The sequence below is a fragment of the Poecilia latipinna genome, unplaced genomic scaffold (genome assembly GCF_001443285.1).
Source record: "Poecilia latipinna isolate Pla-1442-1.1 unplaced genomic scaffold, P_latipinna-1.0 Scaffold4083, whole genome shotgun sequence".
Lineage (NCBI taxonomy): Eukaryota > Metazoa > Chordata > Actinopteri > Cyprinodontiformes > Poeciliidae > Poecilia > Poecilia latipinna.
This window is the reverse complement of record NW_015116699.1, coordinates 1-20,971: the sequence shown is the minus strand read 5'-3', so window position 1 is coordinate 20,971 and position 20,971 is coordinate 1. Positions and strand designations below refer to the sequence as shown.

The 20,971-nt window shown below is 36.6% G+C and overlaps 1 long non-coding RNA gene across 1 annotated transcript; it reads right to left on the bottom strand.

Moving 5' to 3' along the window:
* Positions 1–3,960: 3,960 nt before the first annotated feature.
* On the bottom strand, positions 3,961–19,317 carry LOC106942161 (uncharacterized). The gene is made up of 4 exons (XR_001423563.1): positions 19,011–19,317; positions 18,291–18,434; positions 5,338–5,407; positions 3,961–4,128 (listed from the first exon to the last, which is right to left on the bottom strand). It is a non-coding gene; the product is annotated as an uncharacterized LOC106942161 (long non-coding RNA).
* Between the last annotated feature and the right edge of the window lie 1,654 nt (positions 19,318–20,971).

Here is a 20,971-nt window from a genome sequence, read left to right as displayed (position 1 = left end):
TGCTGTTCCTCTGCTGCTTCCCCAGGCCTCCATTACAAAGAGTTTGATTGGAAACAGCGAAGGAAATAACAAGATTAAGTGTTTCCAGCGGTTCAACATATTTTAAGAGAACAAAAACTATTGTACTGGCTGCTGCTTCGTCTTTCTATGCGGCATCATTAAGATAGTGAAGATTAAAGTGTGTGGGATTAATGGACACCCTGCGCTGCAGAGCAGAGCCGGTCCGGCTGCACAGGATCACAGGTAATGAAGAAGCAGCTTGAAATATGACTGCATGCCGGGCCGGGTTGATAAATTAGGAGAGCAGGAGTGGTCACTGCTGGCACTTCGCCCCGGAGGAAACGACTCCAACACCGACTCCCTGACCCACATAAACCAGAACCTCCCTCTGCACGGAGACATTCTGCTCAGGAAAACACTTCAGTCTCAATCAGGTTTGGTAACACAAACTTCCCACAAGTCTGAACCGGACGTGAGCCGCGCCATCTTGGTAGGCAAGACAGAGCAGAGCTTAGTGGACCCAAAGCTTCCAGACCAACAAAAAGGAAAATGAAGAGAAAATGGCTGCTGTCGGGATCGACCCGCATCAGATGGAGAAGGAAAACGTATCAGAGGATGTGGACAAGCTGCCTCCGATCTCAGACTGCGAACATGAAGAGTTCGTCCAACATGGAGGAGCTTCGGACCGCCTGAATGAACAGCGAGGTTCTGGTGACTGGCAGAGTGAGCGCATGTAGTAAACATTTTTAGAAGTTTTCTAGAAAAACAGACATTTCTGAATTCAAAAAGGTGAAAATTTGCTAGAAAAAGAATCTAATTTGGAGATCAATATCAAACTTTCCTGAAAAAAAATTATATTTCTAAATTTGAAAAATTAGTTTGTTAAAGCTCAAATTAAGAGTTTAAATATTGAAATTTGCAAGAAACAATCAGAAATTTTTAATCTAAGAAATTGTCTAGCAAAAACCTTGAATTTGAAAAGTAGAAAGTTTTCTAGAAAAAACTCAGAAATTTTGAGATTAATCTCAGAAATTTGAGAAGATAATTACATTTATGAGTTTGAAAACTCAAATTTTCTAGAAAAATCTTTGGTAATTTCTAAAAAGCAAATTAATTCTAATTTTATACTTTTGATAACTTTCAGAGTTTTGAAATGAGAAAACTTTGGATTTCTGAAACTCAGAAATTTAAATTTTTTCCTAGAAAATTTCTGAGATTTTTTGGCGCGAATTAGCTTTTTTTTTTTTTTTTTTTTAAATCTATCTATAAGGGCCCTAAAATGCCGTCGTAATATTTTACACTTTATTTTTGCAAATGTTTTATTTTTCTTCATTTTAAAAACAGAAGTAACACAGTAGAAATGTATAGATTTAACACGGAAGATGCACACCAAAATATTTATTTATTAATTAGCAAAAAATTATGATTAAACTCCTAAATTTTCTCCAATTTAAATCATGGACTACTATGAATTGGTATTTTGTAAAATTCCACTAAAATATATTGAAGTTTATGGTTGAAATGTAAAAAACAATGTGTAAAAGTTTAATTAGTATGAATACTTTTGCAGCAGTTCAAGTATCATTTTTAATAACAGAGAGGGAAATTGTAACATTAGCTCTTCGTTTTTAGCATTAAACAATGAAACCATCTCCTCAGAAGAAAGCTTTTTTTATTTTTTCCGTTAAATGACGGATCCCTCCAGTGCAGCTCTGAACGACCCGCTGTGAGCTCAAGTATTTCCAGGAAAATGTAAAAATGTCCTGATTACTGAATCTGTTTGACTAAACAATCAGGGTTTATTTTTATCATAAAATAAAAATAAACCCTGTTCCCTGCACACTTCTAGCCCTAAAAAAATAAAACATCTCTCATTACACTCAGTTTGAAATGATTTTAAACCTAAATCAACAAAACTCTTCAAGACTTTCTGCTGCTTTTCAGCACCAAACAGTTTGGCGTCTAAGATGTAAATGAACTAAACGTTATGTCTGGATGCCTCTTTGATAAATATATTGTTTTATTAAAAGAGTCCAAACCCTGAAATGACCGTCAGGTAAAAGGTTTGGACCCGATCCGACCAGAACTTCTGGTTCAGGTTATAAATCTAAACTTAATCTGGTCGAATTTCTGATTCATCTGGAGGAAATTTAGATGTAAATATTGTTTACTGTTAAGAACGTAATAAAATGTAACATTCTGTCAGTAGAGTGTCGTAATGTTACACATTTGTGTTTTCTCTGTTGTTATTTTTACGTCTTGCCTGTTTTATGTTTAAATATTTATCTCTGTGGCTGATTGATGCTTAGTTATGGTAAATATAGTAAAAAGAGATTTTTCCTTTTCTTCAAAACTTTTGTCATCATTTCATCTTACCAAGTAATTTTGGTAACTTTTCAGCAAATTTAAAATCTTGTTTAACACGATAATTCCTTAATATTCATGAAAAACTACTTGTTTTATTGGTAGATAAATTAACTTATATGATGGGGAAATTTTCTTGTTTTAAGTGAAATAATCGACCAGTGGAACTAGAACAATTTTTTATCAATATTAGAGAATTACTTTCTTAAAACAAACTCCTATTTCTTGCTGAAAAGTTCATTGTAAATCAGTTTTTTCATATTTCAAGTGCACTTATTTCTCACTAAATTGGACCAATAAGTACTTTGTGTTTTTGCAGTGTACTTCATGTTAGTGAAGCAGAAGCAGCATTTAGTGGCTACATGCTCCATTACATGCGAGGCTGTTCATGATGGCTCTCCTCATGCTGAGCGCGGTGTAAACATCGGCTGTAGAGCTTCTTCCACAGAGGAAAACTTTGCTGTCTGGATAAAAACGAATCTACTGCAAATGTAAGTGAGTGTGAGCAAAAATAGCAAAGCAGCAGGCGAGATGCAGCTTCTGCTTTGGCTTCATTTCCATTCATAGCCGGATGATTCCAGGGAAACATGGAGCGAACGTGTTTATGCAGCTTCCAAAAGCTTGTTTTTAAAATTCAGATTACACTCACTGGATCTTTGAGAGTCAAATTGTTTTGAATGTGAAAAACCCAAAAGAGGATATTTATTTTTCTGTATTAAATATGCAAACAGATGTTGATGTCAGTCATAAATATCAATATTTCATATTCAACAGCTGGATTTTTACCGTTTTAACTGTTATTCTTTTGATTTTTTCTGTCGATGCTGCAGAAAACAACCTTGACTTGACAAAAACACTGAGGTGTAAAGCGCCTACAGCATCAAATAGATGCAGAAAGTAAAGATTTCAGAGTCTGTTTCAATACAGTCAAACAGAAACATCATCAATATGAGCATCCAGTCCAATTAGCATGAAAGCAGAGGCAGCATTACAGTCAGGAAAACAGCGTGAATGTCAGCGCGGTGCATCAGAATAAATCAGAATAAATCAGGAGTTTATTGTGTGTAAAACTGTAAAGTAGCTCATCATTGTAAAGCTCGTACGGAAAGCTGTCACTGTCAATCATCCCTTACAAACGCAGCATCCGGGAGCTTCGTTTCCACCAGTTACTGTGCCGAACGCGCGTTTGCAAAATTAAAAGAGCATATGAATATGTAATTAGACACATCTTCAACTTATTGGTTTTATGAACAGTGGGCTCATTTTTCTCATGTACAGCAGCAGCACCAAGGAGGATTTTATACATTTAACTTCAGAAATGACTGTTAAAGTAATTTGAATAAAACTGTAATGAAGGAAGAAATGATTTGTCCTCCGGTTCTGAACCAGAGGACAAATCCTATGTTTTTGTCTTATGTTCTTACTTTTTGACAGGGTTTGTTATGTTTCTTTATTTTAAATATCCTGGCATTTATTAATAAAGACCCACAGCACCATAGACCCTCCACTCTACTTTTATAAATAATGTTCTTTTCCACATATTCATGCTTTGTTTCACAGCAGATCCATTTATTGTGTTTGTAGCCGTTTCCTCACCTATGATAATAAAGTCAATTTTGTTAAAGATGCACTCTATGTTGGTGACAAGGTTGTTTCCAAATTCAGCTTGCATTAACTTGTGAACTGATCAGTGATTTTATAACTGCTTATTATTTATTCCCATGTCGTTTGTTGCTGGTTTCTCAGGTTTTCTTTTCTCTCTTTCTGCAGGTAAAAAAACAGACGCATGAAACTTTTTACCAACTTTCTCCTTTTTTCTCCTGATTTTTACAAAACATTTTCTAATAAAGTTTCATTTATATTTTATGTGTATGCCATAAAAAGATGATGACACAGAAATGAAATTATTATCCTGATTCTTTCAAATTATTTCAAGTCTTTTGTTGGTAAACTGTCTTTCTGTTGCCAACTCCTCCACTGCTCAGCCCTGAAACAATCAAGCATTTTTTTTTAATAATTTGTATGAAAATTAAAATATTACTGTATTTTCTATCCACACACTCATTTTTCAGGCCTTCCCTCGTAACATCGCTGCTGCTGCGAGGCATTTTTTATGTTTAGCCCTTAAAATGTCAATCTAATACTGAGTTTTATGAATCTGGAAATATATTTGTTTAAAATGAGGGAAAAACTGATGAAGTTATTAAGACATGAAAACTCTCATAACGGATAAAAGGCAGGAAATCTTTTATTGTTCAGCTGTAGGCTGGATAATAAAGAAAATTATAAAGTTTAGCTTTAATCAGCTCTGAAATGGCAAAAAAAAACCATTTCAAAAACTATGTTTTTGTTTTTTGATTGCTTTAGAGATGATGGGCAGTAAAAGTTAACTAGCTGCATGTTAGCACCTAGTTAGCGGTAGCTTCAACTGGACAGAATGCAACGAAGATGACTGCGTACAACTTGGCAAGACAAAGAAACAGATAGATTAGATAGTCCTGCCATGACAAAATTAAGACCTGTGATTCATGTATCAAAGGCCGACTTAGGTTTTAAAATGAATTTGAGACATTTTAAGGCCATATTTTAGACTTTAAGACCTTATTTTAGAAGCATGAAACAGTCTTAAGTTCATTTAAGACTTTTTAAGGTCTTATTTTAGAAACATTAATTTAAGACTTTTTAAGGATGCATGGAGACCCTGAAAAAGTCTGAAACTATTTTGTTAAAAAGTCAACAGAGTGACTTTGGTTACCAACAACTAATTAGAAGAAAAGTCTTCAAACTGAGCTATAAAAGAGACAAAAAACCACCTTATGTCACATTTAACCTCTGCTGTTCTTTGTAATGGTGTTCAGATTAAACTTTAAATAAAAATGTCTCCACATTTTGAGCCATGTAATATTTCCATTAAACATTAATATGCATGATCACATGACTCCAGAAAAGGTCGCGTGCCAAAGCTCGTCTAACCTCCATGTGTTTGTGCGGTTTGCCTTCGCTCCAGCCTTTGTCTGCGTCGCCGCTGTCAGATCCTGGCGCCCTTCACGCCTGAGAAGAGAAAAAGCACATGTTAAGTCACTGCGCTCATGTAGTGGAGTGCAACTCGCTCCTCAGAGAGTTCTTTCTGCCTCTATTTTAAATGATGTTAATGCAAATCAAGTGGGAGTGGAGGACTAAGTGCACAAGTGTGAGATGAATATCAATCGCTCCCTTTTAACATAAAACCTTCTCTTCTGTTTCACCCAGTTCGGCGATGGCGTCTGCACCCAGTGAACCAGCAAACGTGAGAATAAAGAGACCAGATCCAGGTTAGAATCTGAATCAGTTCTGCTAAAGTTAATCTGTCAAATTCAAATTAGTCTTAATAAGGCTGAAACAAGGCATCCATAAAGTTACACTAAATGATTTGTGAACAGTTTAAAGCTACCAGAGAAAACGACTTTGCTTTGTAGAGAGTCGTTGGAGAACATTTTGCTGAGTTTGCGCCTTAGAATCAGACCTTTGTTCCACTCGACTCCCTGTGCAGCTGATGGATGGGTATGAATGGCTCCAAAGAGAGTTTCCCTCTTAAATGCTTAATTCCACTTCTAATTCTAAATACACTAAGGTGATGTGTTATATTGCTTCCACTCCGGTATGAAAAAAGGTTGATGCTTTCTTTAATATAAATCGCCCAGTGAAATCTCCAGGGCTCACCAAGCTAGAGGTGCTTTGAGACTTTTTACCTATTTATTGTCCACATGTCCTCTCCAGTCTTTCTTAAACTACTGCTCAGCACTTCTGGAGGATAACTAGCTTACAGTGGACCCAGAAAGTATTCGCAACAGTTTTTACACATCGTCTTACCTGCAGGTTTCACCAACTCAAATTTAAGACTTTTAAAGCCCTTTTTTAAGACCATTACAAATGAATTTTAAGACTTGGATCATGACAGAGGAGTAAAAATAGACAGACAAAGATGAAATGTGTAGGTTAGTCTTTCTGGGATTCTGCAGGTTATACCAACTCAAATTTAAGACGTTTTAATACCTGTATCATGACAGAAAGGTCCAGCCAACTGGCAGTAAATTTGCCTTTACCCATAATGGACGTATACAAGCTAGCTAGCTTCAGCATATTAACAGCTAGTTACTGGTAGACACAACTACCTTAAGTCACAAAATGCAGTGAAGGGAGACTCAATGTTTTGCATAACAGAAAAGTCTCGCAAGAACAAAGTAAGCTACATAGAATATATAAGATTAAATAGTCCTGCCACCACAAAACTATTTTAATTTTAGATACATGAATTCAAGACTTTTTAAGGATGCACAGACACTCTGGTTATGTTAGATTTATTCCAAATACATAGAGTCAATTTTCAGAGAACACTTTCTCCCAACCCTCCCAAACAAGGAGAACGCATCATTTTAAAATATAAATACTGTATTAAATGCCTAAATAGTGATGATAGTAAACATAATGACATTCATGTCTTTTATTAAAATTGCTGGGATGAAATTCTACTTCATGTAATCAACATTCAGCATGAAATGTTTATTTATGACCAAACTCTTCAAACCATAAATACGTCTAACTCCACCTTATTGTAATGTAAACACAAGAAAATGCAGCAAAGGTTGATAGTAAGAGAAGCTTCTGGAAAAAAGGGTAATAAATGCAGCTTTTCTTTTCTGCAAAGTCTCTAGTATTGATTAAATTATCTGTTCTCTTATCTAGAGTGAGATAACAATCAGATTCATTTCTAAATGTCTGCTGCTGATTTTATTGCTTCTGTTGCCACACATCAGCTGAACAACAGAGGAAGAACTCAATATTTCCCTCCAGATCATGGAAATACAGCAGAATGATGTTAATACTTATATTACTGAGTATGGACTTCATCAACCAGACCAGGTGGTTGCAGCATTTTCCAGTTGAATCTGTGGTTTGCATCATTCATGTGTTTGCAGCATGTTTCACCATTTCCTGTGAGCGTTTACCTGTCAGCCACTACTGAATATTGATAATTATCCGACAAAATGATGATTCCTTTCACTACTGCTAGTCTTTCACTGGAAAACAAACTCTCTCACACATTGGTTGTTTCCATTGGAAAATAATTTCACTTAATGGAAAAACGTTAATTAAAAAAAAATTATAAAAAGTTTTGGTGCTAATTTTGCTAAAACTGAAACAAACACTTTTCACAACACGAATCATATGATCAACACCCGGATGTTACTACTGGCAGAAACCATGAAGAAGAAGAAGACAGGAAGCAGCAGAGGATGATGGAGTGGAACATTTTTAACAACTTGTTGCATGAGCAAACGTTCTCATTTCTTGTTCAATTGAAACATACTAACTAGAAACAACCAATCAGAGCGAGGAGGTGGGTCTTAGCGCTCTCAATCAGCATCTCATAGTCGCTGCAGGTACTTGTCATGAATGCTATGGCTAGTTAGCATCGCCGCCTATGACAGTTTTCCTGTAACGGAAAGTTGATTCTCCACCATTAACACATTTTCAGTGAGTACATGAGGATGATTGACCGCGCTAAGACCCACCTCCTGCCTCTGATTGGTTGTTTATAATAGCTCAAGAGGAGATCAATCTTTTTACAGATTATCTGTCTCAAATTAAACCATCACAACATGGCAACAATTTTAACAAATTTGATAAAAGTTACACTTTTAAATATTTACGTTCCAGCATGTTGCTAATTCAACTTGCAGAGTGTTGTGGTTTGGCCAGCGTTCGTGTCGATCGCCGACACGGTGCAGTCAGAGCAGAAGGAAATGTAAGTTCTGGCTCGGTTTTAGAACAAGCCATGCATGAAATGGAAAGCACTTTCCAGTCAGAAACAGCAGAGCGATCCATGAAATTGATGTCTGTGTTAACTTGGCTCTCACAACCGCATGATCTGTGCTGTGTAATTAAACTTCAGCTAACAAGTCACGTCACTAATTATACATGATAGTGGACAGGCTGTGCCGTCGTTTTGCACTGCAGCTTGTTGCTGGTTTTAAAGAAATCCACATTTCCTGAAGATAAAAACGTATTCTCACTTCAAATGTACCATCATTTTAGTGATCAATAACTACAGGCAACTGCAAAATAAGCACTAAAGCTGTTTCTGGAGTTACAGACAAATCTATAAGTGGTGTTGATAAAAGCAAACTCAGTGAAAGGAAAGAGAGAAAGCTGAAAACAATCAAACACAAACTTCCCCTGGGCTCAATTAGCTGTCACATATTCCAGCCGAGCTGCAGCACAAAAAGCAGGGAAAAGACGCCCAACGAGACTTCAGAAGTCAGGATAATTAAGGTCATTGTGTCGTCAAGCAGTTCGCAGTCGGGTAAGGTAAGTGGAAGGAAAATAAGGAGCAGTTATCCACTTCATATAGGAAAAGTTACAGAATCGTCTGAAGAAAAGAGCAGAACAAAGTGCAGGAGAAACGTATCTGTGCGTCACGGCTACTGTAGAAACAGAAAAAAGGAGCAAAATTCTGACAAAAACCTTTAATTTCTGACCTGAAAGGTCCAAAACTTGGTTGAAAACACTCCGAAATTTTTATATAAATTGCGGAAATTTTTGAGTTTGAAAAGTTAAATATTTTACTTTTCAAGCTCAGAAAATTTCCAAATTTTATCAAAGGACGAGTGTCTGAAATGAATTCCCACCTTTACCTTGACCTATGTGCTACGGTGGTAAAAATGAAAATTTGCAGATATTTGTATGCTTGTTAAATTACTTTTAATTAATTTAATTAAATTTAGAGAAATTAAACTTTGATTTGTCTAATTAACAGATTACAAAAAATCTTTAATTCATTTATTTGAATGAAAGAAATTCATTATCAATTTACTGTATTGATTATTTTTTTTTAAGAAATTTAATTCATTAAATGCAGCCACACAGATACACAGCAAATTAATGTAACTAAAAATGTAATAAAGCTAAAAAAAAAGCCAATGTATTTTAAAAATCTATTATTTCAAACACATTACATTTTTATAAATGTAATTAAGACAAATTTTTATTAAAATTTATCAACTTTTTTTATTAATTTAATTATAAATATTTTTATCATTTTAATACTAAGCTAGTACATTTTTATTTACTTAATTTAATTAATTCCTAATTAAACAAATTTATTTTTATTAATTTGATTAAATTAATTAAACAAATAACTGGTAACAGCACAGTCACTTTAATCTTTTGATTTTGGCTGTCAGATATTAAAATATTTAAATCTCTTCTCCTCCTGTGCTGTATTGAATTTGGTTTTTCTGTCGCCCCCTGTTGGAGTGGAGTAGAACTGCGTGGTCACAGGCAGCCTGAGTGTTTATGTGGTCGTCCCCGGTGACGGCGGCTCGTACCGAGTCGTTGACGCGCGTCCGTCGCTCAGCTCATTGAAACCAGAGCAACAGCAGCAGAACAGGAAGCAGCCATCACTGCTTCCTGAAAGCTCCGATCCTGAGACTCAAATTTACCCTGAAATCTCGACATCCCATTTCTTCAAAGGTCAATTAGAGTCAAAGTGGGGAAGAAAAAAAAAGAGAGAATGAAAGTAACTGAAGAGAGAAAAGCCAGAAGATGTTCTCCTCTCTGCCCTCTAAGTGCCTGCAGACAGAAACGAGATGCAGGCTGGATTCAGGCGGATCCATTTTCAGCCTGAAAGCCTGAGGGCTCTTTCAGGACGGAGTGTCACTAAAGCCGAGAGGCTGCGTGTCGCAGGGCGACGGCGGCTGACATCGCTCAGGATAAAAACAAAACCTCTGCCACCTTCTGCTGCTCAGCTTCAGGAGTTTGAATCCATGGAGTTCTGCTGACCTCAACATGCAGCATTTACTTTGATTTTTTATAAGTTTATCAAATAATTTCAGCGTTCTGCAAAACACAAATAGAAGATTCTACTTCCATAATCATAGTTTTATAAAATTCAGTTCAATTCAAAATACTTGATCGATTATTAATGATAAACATTTTATTATGCCTTAAGGGGAGCCTTATTGCAAAGTGCTACCAGATTATTGTCATGTTAAAGCAAAGTCAATTAATTTACATCTAACAAATTAAGTTGGAGCTACATTGTCTTTTTTTCAGTGTCCTGCTCTCTGCTACAGTGGGTAAATATAAAATATCAACCTTGCTAACTTGTTAAATTTAATGTGTATAAACTGATGTTACTTTCAAATAATAATAAAAATGGAACTCTTAAATACCACTCTACATCTCTAAATCCATATATCTTTATCTATATTAGATTTCTACTCCTATCAGGTTAGAACAAACCACCATATTAACACTGATATGATGCAAGCTAATTACAAATTACACATAGAGTAGCTTTGGAATGATGAAGCATCTGGGGGGCCCAAATTAAAATCTGCCCAGGGCCCCAAAGAAGCTTTGGCCACCCCTGGAAGTTTCCAGTTTGTGGGCAGATTTTTTTTTTTTTCATTTTAATTAAGCAAGCGGATGCAGAGTGATTTCAGTTGATATTTCTGTCTCTAAATGTATTTCACGCTCAGGATTTGTGATCGTTTGGTTATTTCTGCACACTGAATATATTCCAGCATATTTTAGCACACAAATAAACACACACACATGCACAAACAGACACACACAAACACATGGCCTGGATTCCTGCATGCACACCCACATGCAAACGCAGCCATTCTGCAGCGCAGAGGCCTTTTGAAGCGGCGCTAAGATACGAGGATGGGGGAGTTCTCAGAACACGATGCTACACGCCGAATCCCAAATCTGCTCACCCGGTTTAATGTTTACCGTTCACTCTAACGGCAGCAGCCAACTCCTTATCTGCAGTTCAACGCGTTGCCAGGAGGATTCAGGCAGAAATCCTCCAGGAGAACGGCACCACCGTCCAACCATGCGCCTCGTTAAGGAGGCTAAACGGGGTTAGGTTGTGGATAAATAAAAGTTTGACAGGTTTCCATGCGTTTCAATCTCACATTTTGATCAAAATGTGATCAAAATGATCACATTTTCATCACTTTCAGCAATTCTTCTTTAATCTCCGTTTTAAGATTTTTTGTCAAAATGCTGCTAACCTCCTACAGTTCCTTGAGTTCACATGAATCATTTTCTCATTTTTAATGACATTAAAGTCGCTGTGTGGAGCTAACGTCACACCTGCATACCTGCTCCCTCTGCTAACTCATCTGCATAATTCATGCTGGTGAATTATGCCAGTCTTCTGAAGAAACTAAGAGCTGAAAGCAACTCTGAATGCATGAGCAGATTACCCCACATGTGGTCGTCTTGCTGCAGATTTAGCTGCACAGATATCAAACTTTGATTTCAGAGATGGGGAAGAGGAGAAGCAGTTTTGCTTCAAAGTTCCTGCTGGAAGACTTTAGACTGTTGGATGAATTTGTTCTTCTTGTCTGGACCAAGATTATTTAAGTTAATTAAAATGAACAAAATAATAAAAACTGAAATTGAGAAAACCTAAAATAAAACCTCTGACATTCAGAATTTTAGTAAATAGTCTAAATACTTAGAATAATATGTCCCTTCTTTCTGCAGGTGACATGCACAGTATGCACAGCTGACGAAGCCTGACATCACGCACACTAGATCTCGCAAAAAACTGCTTGCTAACGATGACTAGCATTGGTTTTAGCAGATAAGTTGTCAACATAACATGCTAAAGCTTAAATTTATGCATGCTATATAAAAGAAAAAGGAACACTGTGCTTTGCTACTAGTTGTCAACACTATGACAACTAGGTAACAAGGTCAGAAAAAAGTGAATAAAAAAAAATTGAGGGAGAGGAAAGTACATCAGCTTGTCATGCTAGCTTGACTTTGATAACCTTTACATGTAGATGTGCTGTGGAATTCTGTGTTTTTCTGATCCGTTTTTAAAAAAAGGCGACACACACATCATCTCTGACAGATTATCAGTAGAGCAGGTGTGTAAACTGGCTAATTGACCACCACTGTGTTAGCTTAGCTAATAGCAGAAGTAGCTAATCTTCCACAACAATAACTTAATAATCGCAAAATAAATATCAAGTTTTGAAAATATAAAGCTAAAAGTGAATGTACTTTTTTTTGTGGGAAATGTTTGTGTGTTTTTTGGTGCTGAATACTGATATGTTAGTGGAGCTGTTGTCAGTTAGTTGCTATGGCAACGAGTCTGCGTGTAGCTAAGCTGACACGGAATTGGAGTAGTTTTGAGTTGCTCTTCAGTGGGTTTTCTGCGTTATTTTTCCCTTTGCTTTGGCGAACTGCACTGAATTAATATCAACATCTCCAGGTTTCATTTAGTTAACAGAACCGTTCTGCTACGGCAGCTAAAGAATCGCCTATTTGCCCATCAGTAAAATGCGTGTGCACAAGTTTCATAAATTTTTAACTGAACGAAACTGATTTGGAAAAAGGTTTTTTCATCTAATTTTGTTATTTTCTATTACTTAGATAAATTACAGTTACTTTGGTCATTAAAATACCAACATTTCCACTTAACTTTATATTTTGGTCCATCTGATGATGTAATTTTTAAATATTAAATGATTGATAATTTGATCAGTTACTCAGTACCCCAGTAAACTTAACAAAATACTTTACTCGAGTAATTTTTTGGATGGCTACTTTTTTACTTTTACGTGAGTAAAAATATAGAGGTAGAGCTACTCTTACTTGAGTATAATGTATGTGTACTCCACGCGCCCCTGATTGTATAAGAGTTTACTCTACACTGCAGTATAATCAGCTGCTGTACTCTGTGCCAGCTTTGCTCTTTACTCCAACCTCTGCGACCACAACAGAGGAAAAGTTCTGACCATTTACTCCTGAATTTCCTGGGAGAGCAAAGTGCCTCCTCCCACAAAATCTAATAACCTGTGTTCACCGTAAGAAGCAGCACACAGCAGCAGATACAGGACTCAGACATTAGACCAAATAACCATTCAAGGCCAAACCTGCTGATGCTTCCAGGAGAGCGGGGGGAAGAGGGCACAGGAGCTCTCCTCTCTGAATGTTCAAACGTTTCCACAGACCATCTGCCGTTTTTCATTTTCTTCCACTGCTGGGTTTGTACATGTCTGACAGGGTTTTTTCATAATATTATAGATGTGAAGTTTTTTATTCTTTAAATTAATTTTGATTAGTCAAAAGGTTGGTACAGTTGGTGGTTACCATAGCAACCACTAAGTGTCAGCTCCGCCCCCTGTTTTTCTGATAGGGTTTGAAACTGTGGTTTGCATCAGGATCAGCTCTGTGTTGTATTTTAATGTACATTTTAGACAAATTTGGACATGTAAAGAGTTTCCTGTGTTTTGTATATGTTGTTCATTTTATATGTTTTATGTTACAACTGTTAGCTGCTCATTGCTCTGTAGTTTGTTTAGGGTTTTGTTATATTTTATTTAACATACAGGGGCAGAAGCGGCTGGACTGACGTTAACTACTACCTGGACTTCATCTTTCGTTAGAATAAATTCAGTGAACCTGAGTGTTTCTGAACCTACTGGACCTCAGACAAACATCGAAGGGTTACTTAGACATGCTAGCAAATAAAATGTACAGTATTCCTGTTAAAGCCGGGACCATACATGGTTTTTGTCCGTTTTTGCCTCCACAACACGTTCTCTTCCCCACTTTGTCCTCGTCTCTCGTTATTGCTCTCCGATGCATCGGCCCGACTTGTTCTCACTGTTTTAGTATCGATCCGAGACTCCCTCTTGGGTGCGGACCTGTCTGAGTCCGATCTGACGGAAGCGAGATTTTTTTTTTTTCCCCCACTTTCTCTTTGCATTCCTGACAAGATTTTCTTCCAGATGTCATAGCGCCCCATATTGAATTTCCTTTACAAAAGCCTTCAGCAATATTCTCCTTTTCAATTAGATGCTGAACGGATGACATTTCCGTCTCTTTCAGCTCCAGTTTCCCAGCGTGGAAAATGTGTTGCGGCTCATTGAAGGTGCGGCTGAATGTTCACTGTTGCTCCATACTAACACGTTAATGCAGCTGAATCTGCCTGGAGATCATTTTCTACTTAAAAACAAGCATTTACGCAACACAATCAAAACATTTCAACACTTAACGTACGCTGAATACTCCTCAGTCTGAATAAACATTCAATATTAAACCTGTTCATGTCAGTTTTTTAGTGGAAGTATTTGTATTTAATGTTTTTTTTAGTTAAGTTAAATAAGACAAAAATTCAAAAAGATGTTCAGTATTTGGTGTCTAAACTGTATGATTTGGATCAAACATTTTGGGCAGAACTGTTGAGTAAAACTTCTACTAAAGTATTTATGTACAATCTGGATGTTATTCATTGTACATCCAACACTTAAAAGGGATTTTGCACATTTGCTTGAATTAAAAAAATAGTTTTCAATTTTATTGAATAATTTTATTCTTAGTAGTAAGATTTGAGTCACTTTCTTTTAAATGTTTGCTACATTTAGCCAAGTTTAATACATTAAGAAAAAGCTGATTTGGGCACACAAAAGTTGTCTCTGGATTTCTACTTATTGTAAAATCTTGGTTATAGAAAAGCAAAACTTTTAACATTTTTCATTGAAAGAAATTTATGTTTTAATTTACAAACACATATTTTCCTTCTGCATCAACCAAATGTGCTGGATGGGGAAAATTTGTATCAATTGTGAACTGCGATTTGTTACCCAACAAAAGCAGGTCAAGGGTCACAGAGCACACCGTTACCCAGAATGCCCTGCGCTGTAGTCCATTTCCTGCTTTTGGAGCGGTCTCTGGTCTGCTTGGCGTTCACATAAACATTCAAACGGAACCAGAGTTCACTTCAACCCAGACCGAGGTTTGTAGGCGGACCAGAGTTCACATTCACAGCTCCCCAAACAAACCGAACTTTCTACACAAACGGACTGGAGTTGGATCACAGTGGACTAAATAATACAAAACTAAATTGGTAAAGAAACTCTTTTAAATAATGGAAATAAATCACTGAGTATCACCAAAACAAAGCATGTTTACATAAAAAACAAGCAGATAGTAGTTAGAAACTATTCACACAACAACTGACCAGTCATTGCGGTTTCTATGGCAATAAAAAGGTTAAACTGCCAAGTTTAAAACATTGGCAGGGTCTCAGTGAAAGAGTCTTTGAATGTCCATCAAGCTTAGAGGTTAAAGAAGCCATTTCCAAACCACATGGAGTCCATCCTCCAACAAGAACAGAGGCTTTATAAAAACATTTAAAAGCTCCTGCTAATCCTCAGAGCTCAAAGCTTAGCTGGTTAAAAACAAGACATTACTGTTTAAAATATAGGCAATGTTTCAAAAGGATGGATGGAAAAGAAAAAAAATTCAAAAGAACATAGAAAAACAATTTAGATTTACAAAGTTACAGTTAGCTAAACACAAGACATCAAGGCGGGCCATAATCGAATGCATTAGCATTTCCTCTGTAGTAAGATAGCTTGGGCAACTTGCTGCTTCCACATCTTGCTAACCCTAACTTTGCTAAAACTGCACCATGCAAGTTCAGGGTTTCTGCAGGTTTCAACCTCTTAAGTTTAAGGATTTTCAAGATGATTATGAGTGAAATGTACGACCTATATCTCCACAGATAATTCCAAATAAATAAATTGTACAGTTTGGCATCAGAAATGAGCAAATGGCTAAGAAGGGCTAGCTAGCTTTAACCTTTGCTAGTTAGCAAGGTTATATTAGCTCACAGGGTTTCTGCAGGTTTCACCAAGTCAAATTTAAGGCCTTTTAAAACCTTTTAAGTCCATAATGAATGAAATTTAAGAAATGTATCATGTCAGAAATGTACAAAAGGAAACTGCATACTTTATATTGTATTAATGTCGTAGCTTTTTGCACAAAATGCTTGTAACATCGTACAGGTTGGTAACAAACAGAAGTGAGTCAGTTTCAAAGACAAACTGGTGATAAATGTACACTTTCCCATGACAAGTCCAAACAAACTAGCTAGCCATCTAGCTAGCAAGTGTATATTAGCAGCTGGCATGTAATTCAATTCAATTGAAAAATACTTTATTGATCCCACAGGGAAATTACATATCACTGTAATTCATATTAACTTTAAGCAGTTTAAGATATTAGTATTAATGTTTCATGGTATCAGTCATTACATAATTGTTACCTTAGATGCAGATTTACGCAATCATTTATAGATTAATGCACAACTTGCATCTTTAGACCCTTTAAACATGAATATATATATAGGAAATGCTTTTCAGATGAATACAGAAAGCCCTCTGATTCCTGGTAATAATAAATACAAGACAATGACAATTTAAAAGCAAATCACTGAATGGAAAATAGCATCGACTGAAGCTTTTAGCTTATCAGAGATCAGAGTTTAAAGGAGTGTTTAGTGACAAGGAGAAGCGGGTGAGACTATAATTGCAGAAAAATACTTTTCTTTGTTTTCTTTTTATGTCATTACAAACTAAAAATGCTTTAATTTTACGAGCTGAGGGGGGTTAGGAGATGTCACATTGTGCTGCTATGGAGACAAGACGAAGGAGTTTCAAACCAAAAACAAAAGTTTTGCATTTAAACGCATAAAATAACTGATGTTTATTAAATGAAGGGATTCTTGGTTACGCAGATGTCAGCTTCGCCTGATATATGAGGGGATCTGTAAGAAAAAGTGGGCACCATCAAAAAATACATTACAAGGGATTAAATATCTGTTTACTGCCATCATGAGTAAATTTAAGTAACCGGATCAACAAAAGATTTGATCCGAGTCAGTCACTGAATTTAAAACCATCATTTTTCACCATCATACCTATTTTTTTAATCAATCTTATTGATTAGCTTCAAGTATTACAGTATTATTTGGGATGTTCGAAGATCAGCCAAATAAAACCTGAGTTGGTGCAAAAAAGTGTGAAAAGTCAAGGTGAGGTTTTCAGGTTAAAGCACAATCTACGCAGCAACTTGCTAACTAACATTTGACTTAAACTAATGTGGGAAAATGTTCAGCTGCACCCAGATATGTACATATAAATATCCACTTTTCTCTTTCTGTCACACAGAGATCTATTACGCAAAATTTACATTTTCCACATTATTTGTACTTTGATTTGGGTTTCTACTGCTTCTAAAAACAGTCCAAGTCCTTAAAATGAGCCGTTTAAAAAACCTCCAGAATATAAAGTTACAAATCAGTAGGCGCTGTGCTGTTACCTAGCAACCCCTACCGAGTTCCACCTAGCAACCCGAACGGAGCTCCAGCAGGTTTGTTCAGCTGGTTTCACCACTCTATGCACTGTACAATGGTTTTTTGTTGGTTTACCATCCAGAAATTACCTCCTGGTTGTACAGGAGGCTCCACTTCTGCTTTTCAAAGATGTACCTTTGTATAATTGCGCATCTGTTTGAAATTATTTTCACATGAGAGTGTAAATGTTGAGTTGGGAGCATGGCCAGCAGCTTTTTTGGATTTAAAATGGCAAGATGCCCTAAAACGGACTATCTAAGAATGACTTTGTGCAAAAAATTGTTACGTATCAAGTCACTTTTAACATGTTAAGTCTCTGTGACGGACGGATTGATCACTAGGTTTTCTGCAGGATCTGCATTCAATTTAAATGGGGATTGGTACGTTTGGACTGCTAGGAGAGAAACAGTTTTCCAGCTGGATGGCTGCTGCTAGGCTTCTGGTCATAACTGCTAATGGATTTGCAATTAGTTCAGATGATGCAATTAAAAATTATATGTTAAACCTCTTACAACAATTATAGCATTTAGCATTGGGTGACTTTGGCTAAATTAACGAGGAACGAACAGTGAAGAGGTTAGAGGTAAAAACAATAAATAATCTGTAATGGAGATGGAAGAGCTGACTGCATCGTCTCCCTTAGAGGACAAGAAGGTCTCTGTTAGCAGTTTGTGCGTGAAATAATATTTATCATGCAATGTAGTGTGTTTCATACCCCGGTGCAAGCATTAAAGAGGCCACTCCGAAGCCAAAACCCAGCATGATTTGTTTGGATTTTTTGTGCATCCAGTTCATCCAGAAAACCTCGGCTCAGCAACTTCCTTCAGTTTCCGTTCCCCATTTCCATAATTCATGGGACCTGAAAATGAAATCCTGTCTGTTTATGTCCAGTCAAGCTTTATGTGACTCAGAAAACTGCAAAACGCACAATCCTTAAAAATGGGAGCTTTAAAAAACAACTTTAAATGATATACTGCTGCTCCTTTACTTTCTGAATATAGATAGACACAAGAAACAAAAGTTAGCTGTTCGTTATTTATTAATTATCTGGTGAATTTAAATGATCAAGTCAATTAAAATGTAAACAAAGTAAAACAAAATGGCAATAGTTAAGAATGGTACAAAACGCAAAACAAACAAATCACAGATTTAGACATTTAAGTAAACAATATGATCATATATCACTAACATTATGCTTGAATTAACTAAGATAAATAATACAGCACATATTTTACCTTATGGTATAAAAAACATCAGCATTAAATCATGCAGAGCAATAAATAAGAGCTAGCGTTGTGCTAATTAGCTGCTACTGCTCTAAATAACCCATGAAAACCACTAGCATTTTCGTTAGCTTAAAGCTAATCTGCCTAAATACCCATGAAAGACAAAAACACATTTCTTAATAGCTTTACAACGTTCAAAATTAACTCACCATGTTGGGAAATGTTTCAGAATCCATCCATCCATGTTCTGTTCGCCATCGTCCTGTGCTGGTGGCAGCAGGTGCCCGTCTCCAGTGACCGTTACGGGCGGGAGGCGGGTCACCCTGGACAGGCCGCCAGTCCGTCGCAGGGCAAAGTTTAAGAATGCGAGTGAGAATTGTTTTTATGGGTAATTTAGCTTGCTTGCTTCGTCTAATCATGTCTATGCGTCTAACTGCAGTAAAAACTACTTCCTCTCCGCCGTTAACTCACTTCCGGTTTTCTGTCAAGTTACTGGAACCTATAAAAATAAACTACTGTAGCGCCCCCTAGTGGAGCGCGAGAAGTGAAGCCAACATAAATAAACATTGCAACTGGTGACTTGAAGGGAACCGAATCTTCAAGATCCGTTCACTTCTTACAGCCGTTCAGTTGATCCATTGTTGAAAGTATTTATTTTTTCTAAAAACAAGCCATTTTATCCCAAATACGCCTTTTGTGGTTGAAATTCACAAAAAACTTGAATCATTTGTATTTAATAAAAACAAATACAATTTTCTTGAGCATAAAAATAAGCATATATCATTACAAAATATCAAAAATATAAATGTAAAATACCCATCTAGTGTTTTTAAATGTGAGCGTATTGATAACATCATTGTAATGCTAGTTGTAATATAAAACCTAAATAAAACAAAAAAATGTAACAGTCAAGGAAAAGGGTAGGCTTAAATTGTTTTGGCAAAAACAAAATTTGTCTTTTGCACCGTTAAATATAATAGTGATGGCAAAGCATTAACAATAAGCACTAAACTATGAACATTAACGAAAAACAAGAAAGGTTGGCATCTAGCTAGCACATAGAGCTACATGCATCTGCCGCCATGACAGGTGACAAAAACAAACAAAGCAATTAGCATTGCTAATTAGCAGTATATTTATTTACTGATTAAATAAATATAATTTTAAATCAAATAGAGTAATAAAAACTATTGTGGTGTGCAGAGAATGAGAAAAACAGAACAGCTCCCACTGAGACTTGAGTCAAAATAAAGAACTGTTCAAAAGAATCGGATCGTTCATCAGTTGCAACTAGAGCAATTTGCAAACCAAATTCTCTACAATACACCACGATTCTCAAATATCAAATTTATTTGTACAGAATATTTCAGCAACAAGGCTTTACGTTATACAAACATAAGAATATTAAAAAGTCACTGATTGCAAAACATCATTAAAAATCATCAATACACATCAGATCTGCTGGTCAATGTTCCATTTATTGTGGTCCAAAGCAACTCTAAACAAGACTTGATTTAAAGGAACTCAATGTTTCGGCAGTTTTGGAGTTTTCTGGAGTTTGAGGTGTGTAGAAGCTGAATGCTGGTTCTGGTTCAGTAAACATCAGATTTTATTGCTCTGTTTACCATAAATGACATGTATTTGGATCAGATTGTGGGCAGCAGTTACTGACGTTTAACTGCACAGCAGCCAGTGAGAGCAAGGAAGTAGGACATCATCGTCCACCAGAGTGAGACGGAGGTTGAAGTCTTGGAGAAGAGGACATAAAGTGGGCCACAAGGCGAGGCGTCAGTCACTGGCCTCATTTATGGTCTGAAACTCACACACACATACACACACACACACACACACATAGAGGAGTAGAAGCAGAAATCAGAAGCCGTAAACATGGCTGCAGATGTGCTGCAGCTGGAGGGCCGCGATGCTCTTTGTAGAAATCCCCTGGCGCCGGCAGCTAGCCGCTGGCGGCTATCTCCTCTGCTGCTCCGCCCTGCAGCTCGTCCTTCACTGCTCTCCGCTCCTCTTCGCTCTGGAACAGAAACGCCACGTTTGAAGATACAGAAGAAAATTCACAGAGGATCCGCAGATAATGAGGCATGGTGCCAAAATAATACAAGGCAGAAATAAATGAACAGAATAAAATATATGAAAAATTTTATTCCCCATGAAC